The sequence below is a fragment of the Macaca fascicularis genome, chromosome 1, assembly GCF_037993035.2.
Source record: "Macaca fascicularis isolate 582-1 chromosome 1, T2T-MFA8v1.1".
NCBI lineage: Eukaryota > Metazoa > Chordata > Mammalia > Primates > Cercopithecidae > Macaca > Macaca fascicularis.
This window is the reverse complement of record NC_088375.1, coordinates 211,481,350-211,487,264: the sequence shown is the minus strand read 5'-3', so window position 1 is coordinate 211,487,264 and position 5,915 is coordinate 211,481,350.

The following is a 5,915-nucleotide window of genomic DNA, read 5'->3' as shown; positions in this document are numbered from 1 at the left end:
GTAGGTGTTGAATAAATATACGTTAAGTAGATGAAAGCGTTTGCATAACTGGGAAGCTATTTGTTGGTGTCCACTGCACTCCAGCCTGGGCGACAGAGTGAGACCCTGTCTCAATAATAATAATAATAATATTGGTGAGGCCTGGGTGCGATGGCTGATGCCTGTAATCCCACTACTTTGGGAGGCTGAGGTGGGTGGATTGCTGGAACCCAGGACTTCAAAACCAACCTGGGCAACATGGTGAGACCCTGTCTCTACAAAAAAATGTTAAAAAGTAGCCATGTATGGTGGCACGTGCCTGTGGTCCCAGCTATTCATGTGGCTGAAGTGGGAGGATCGCTTGAGCCCAGGAAGTCAAAGCTACAGTGAATCATGATCATACCACTGCACTCCAGCCTGGCAGTCTGAGGGAGACTGCTTCTGTGTTGGTGAGGATGTGGGTAGTTGGAGAGTCCCAGGCATTATCAGTGAAAGGTTGAATTGCTATGGCCCTAGTGTGAGGCAAGTCCTTTGACTCCTGAATCCTCAGTCTAGGAATTTACCCTCAGGTAATTCTTACCCAATGGCAAAAAGATGCAGGGCTGTTCACAGAACTTTTTTTGTTTTCATAATAGTGAAAAATTGGAAATGTCACCAATGTCCAACCATGCAAGGGTTGGTTGTTAAAATTATGATAGAGCCGTATAATGAATACTAAGGGGCCATCAAAGATGATATTGTGAAAGGATACTTCATGAAACTTGAGAATAGGTTTATAATATATTATTAAGTGAACATTTTTAAAAAAACTAACAGGCCAGGCGTGGCACCTCATGCCTGTAATCCCAGCACTTTGGGAGGCCGAGGTGGGCTGATCACCTGAGGTCAGGAGTTCAAGACCAGCCTGGCCAACATGGTGAAACCCCGTCTCTACTAAAAATACAAAAATAAGCCAGGCGTGGTGGCATGTGCCTGTAATCCCAGCTACCGAGAAGGCTGAGGCAGGAGAATCGCTGGAACCTGGGAGGCAGAGGTTGCAGTGAGCCGAGATCACACCACTGTACTCCAGCCTGGGCGACAGAGCAAGACTCCATCTCAAAGAAAAAAAAAAAATTTCAGAGCAACATGTAAAGTGTGATATCATTCTTGTATACACATACCTGTATGTGTTCAGACCCAGGAAGCTATTTAGGAAGAGGACACCAACATGTTTAAAATGTGGTGGTTTCCATTGTTGAATCGAGCTAGTGGAGGGTGTAGGGGGGTTCACTGTGTTATTCTTTCAACCTTTCTGTATGTTTAAAAAATCTGGGCCAGGCGCAGTGGCTCACACCTGTCATCCCAGCACTTCGGAAGGCCAAGGCAGGCCTTGGCAGGATTGCTTGAGCCAGGAGTTTGACACCAGCCTGGGCAACATGGAGAAACCCCATCTCTACAAAAAAAATATAAAAATTCGCCAGGCATGGTGGTGTGCACCTGTAGTCCCAGACTCAGGAGGCTGAGGTGGGAGGATTGCTTGAGCCTGGAAGGTTGAGGCTGCAGTGAGCCAAGACTTCACCATTGCACTCCAGCCTGGGTGACAGAGTGAGGCCCTGTTTCAAGAAAGAAAGAAGGAAGGAAGGAAGGAAGGAAGGAAGGAAGGAAGGAAGGAAGGAAGGAAGGAAGGAAGGAAGGAAGGAAGGAAGGAAGGAAAGAAAAGAAAAATCTAGTCAGGTGTGGTGGCTCACGTCTGTGGTCTCAGCACTTTGGGAGGCTGAGGCAGGAGAACCACTTGATGCCAAGAGTTTGAGACTGGCTTGAGCAATGTAGTGAGATCCAGCCTTTAAAAAAAAATTAGCCAGATGTGGTGGCAAATGCCTGTGGTCCCAGTAGCTCTGGAGGCTGAGGTGAGAGGACTGCTTGAGCCCAGGAGGTCAAGGCTGCAGTGAGCCCTGATTGTGCCACTGCACTCCAGCCTGGGTGACAGAGTGAGACCCTGTCAAGAAAGAAAGGAAGAAGGGAAGGGAAGGGAGAAAAAGAGAGAGAGAGAGAGAGGGAAGGAGGGAGGGAGGGAGGAAAGGAGAGAGAGAGAAAGAAAGATCTTACAATAAAAAATTGAAAGACCTGTAATCCCAGCACTTTGGGAGGCTGAGGCCAGTGGATCGCTTGAGGTCAGGAGTTCGAGACCAGCCTGGCCAATGTGGGGAAATCCCGTCTCTACTAAAAATACAAAAATTAGCTGGGTGTGATGGCATGTGCCTGTAATCCCAGCTAGTTGGATGACTGAGGCAGGAGAATCGCTTGAACCCAGGAGGCAGAGGTTATAGTGAGCCAAGATCATGCCACTGCACTCTAGTCTGGGCGACAGAGTGAGACTCCGTCTCAAAAAAAAAAATTTTTTTTTGAAAGAAAATATGGTTATTTGGGGGTAGAGGGATTTGGGGAAATAGTTTTTCCTCTTTGCACATCATGTATTTTATTTACTTTCCTATAAGGAGCATCTACCACTTTTACAAAACTAATGAATTGATATCAAAATAAAATACAGCTCTTGTCACACAAAACGTTTAAATTAAAATAAAAAAAAAATAGTTGTCTTGATAGTTTAAAAAGATGGAAGACAACACAAATACCTGTAAGCAGAGAACTGAGTAAGTAAATTATAGTAGTCATACAAACATTGTACCCTCGTTTAAAAATACGTTATAGCCGGGCGCGGTGGCTCAAGCCTGTAATCCCAGCACTTTGGGAGGCCGAGACGGGTGGATCACGAGGTCAGGAGATCGAGACCATCCTGGCTAACACGGTGAAACCCCGTCTCTACTAAGAAATACAAAAAACTAGCCGGGCGAGGTGGCGGGTGCCTGTAGTCCCAGCTACTTGGGAGGCTGAGGCCGGAGAATGGCGTGAACCCGGGAGGCGGAGCTTGCAGTGAGCTGAGATCCGGCCACTGCACTCCAGCCTGGGCTACAGAGTGAGACTCCGTCTCAAAAAAAAAATAAAAATAAAAATACGTTATAGAAAAGATATTTACAGTAATTTGGTAAGTGAAAAAACAGGTCATAAAACAGACTGTAGAGTATTAACCCATTTTTGAAAAAATATATATATATGTTGCCCACCCATAGAAAAAACTGGAAATATCCATGCCAAAATGTTCACAGTGGTTTTCTTTGGGAAATGGAATGACAGGTGTTTTTTCCTCCCTTCCTTTTGCTTATTTATATGTCATAAATCGGTTTTATCCAATAGAACTTTCTGTGATGATGGAAATATTTTCTATCTGCCTTGTTCAATATTATTATAGCCACTAACCACATAGGAAGTACTTCACATATGGCTAGTTGGCCGGACCCTGTGGCTCATGTCTGTAATCCCAGCACTTTGGGAGATCCAGGTGGGCGGATCACTTGAGCCCAGGAGTTTGAGACCAGCCAGGGCAACACAGCAAAACCCTGTCTCTACAAAAAAAATACAAAAATTAGCTGGGTATGGTGGTGTGTGGCTGTAGCCCCAGCTGCTTGGGAGGCTGAGGAGGAAGGATCGCCTGAGCCCAGGACATTGAGGCTGCAGTGAGCCATGATCGTACCACTGCACTCCAGTCTGGGCAACACAGCAAGACCCTACCTCAAAACAAAATAAATAAATAAATGTGGCTAGTGAGACTGAAAAATGAAATTTTTATCGTATTGAATTCTAATTAATTTAAACTTAAGTGGCCACGTGTGGCTAGTAGTTACTGCATTGGACAGCATAGGTCTCAAGTGTTTACCAAGAACACACATACTGGCTTTGCAAAGAGAGAAAAAGAGCTTTCCTTCCTTTTTTTTTTTTTTTTTCCTTGTGTGTTTATTTGTTCTGCCCTGGGTTCTTGAAGAGCTCCTTTGAAATCCCAGGGAGAGGCAGTGAATTCAAGGGCTTTGCAAACTGTTAAGTGCTGTACTCAGGAGATGCTGCTGTATGAGACTTTTTTCCCTTTGCCTGGAACCCTTTTTCTCCTCTCCTTACGGGCTCCCAGCTAAGATAGAGCCCTGACCAGAGAAAGCATCTTTGGGTGGTCTCTCCAAGGGGAAGAGAGTATCCTGGGGTCTGGCCCCTGAAGCTAAGGCCCTCTCCTGAAAAGACTTTCCAGCATTCATTCACTCATCTATTCATTCAACAACCATTACTAGCCCTCCTCCTTCTCACCAGTGGCTGCGCTAGGCCCTGGGTACAGTGGGGTGGCTTAAAGTCTAGGCTTTGGGAGGTATGGAGTGGTAACTCACAGGGCTGGGACACAGAAGGCCAGCTCAGCCACCTGTGGGCATGCCCCTTAATTTTCCTAAATCTCTATTTTTCTCTTCTGTAAAAGCAGGAAAATAGTGACACTGTCTTGCCAATCCCATAGGGTCAATCAGGGCTGGGAAAGTGAATTACAGAGGGCTGCAGAGATATTCGTGATTAAAGAATATGCTTTCCTGGGAGAATAAGTGGGTCGTGACAGCCAGCTCCAATGCCCATGTAGATATTATTATTAATAATATTTTATCGGCCAGGTGTGGTGGCTCACGCCTGTAATCCCAGCACTTTGGGAGGCCAAGGCAGGCGGACCACAAGGTCAGGAGATTGAGACCATCCTGGCTAACATGGTGAAACCCCGTCTCTATTAAAAATATAAAGAATTAGCCGGGCGTGGTGGCACGCGCCTGTAGTCCCAGCTACTCTGGAGGCTGAGAATTGCTTCAACCTGGGAAGCGGAGGTTGCATCGAGCCAAGATTGTACCACTGCACTCCAGCCTGGGCAACAGAGCGAGACTCCGTCTCAAAAATAAATAAATAAATAAATAAATAAATAAATAAATAAATTGTATCACAACATATCACAGTTTAAGAGTAGTTAAAATATCAACCTTAAGGAAACCAGGAAAAGGGTGTTATCATTCATCCATACAGCATTTGTTGATTCTCACTGAAGTTCCAGGCCAAGGTGGGGTAGGGGATCAGTCTGGGAATACAGGCCTGGGTCATGGCCTTGCCCTTGGGGACCTGACATGGGAGAAAGACACATAAGGGAATAGCCCCTTTTTATTCATTCATTCCTCTGGCATATGCCAGCCCTCTGGGGACATAATGAAAGACATCCACAGCCTTGCTCTCCGGAAGCTTTTAAAGGAAGTGGGGAGGCAGATATTCCTCAAATAGCCACTCAAATACATAATGATAAACGGTGATAAGAGTTAAGGAGAGGAAGTACAGAGTGCTCTGAAGACATCACGGGGGACCTTGATGTACTTGGTGGTGGGAGGGTCAGAGACGGCATCTCCGGGGAGGTCAGCATCTGAAGGAGTTGAATAAGGACTGATAGGGTGAGGAAAGAGGGTCCAGGAGGCAGAAACAGCTTGTGCCGAGGCCCTGAGCTGGGAGAGGGCAGGGTGCTTGTGAGGCCAGTGTGGCTGGAACCCGGCTGGCAGAAGGAAGGGGTGCGTCATGCAGCTGAGGCTCTAGTGGACCATACTTAGGAGCCAGTGAAGGCTTCAGGGAAGGACAGTGAGGACAGCTGTCCATTCTGGATGGGACACTGGAGGGGCAGAGTGGGCGAGGCATGGGCACAATGACAGCTGGTGCCAGGGAGGCAGCAGTGGGGTGGAGAGAAGGGGAGAGTGGGTGCATAATGAGCATGATGGCAGCCTGTGCCAGGGAGACAGCAGGGGATTGAGAGAAGGGGAGAAATTTGAGGGCTGCTTGGGAGGTAAGTGGGGCAAGACGTGGGGTTGGATTGGCCCTGGGAGAGGTGGCAAGAGAGGTCCCAGTGGGTAAGCTCTGTGACCCAGGAAGGGCTGGCTAAAGCTGACCTGGGGAAGGCCTCCCAGATGGGGCGAATCTCCCCGGCATGGTGAAATAGGTTGCAGCACCCCTGGTGGACAGAAAGGAGAAAGACAGTCTATCCCTGGCGAGCAGAAATTCAGCTGGGAATTGTC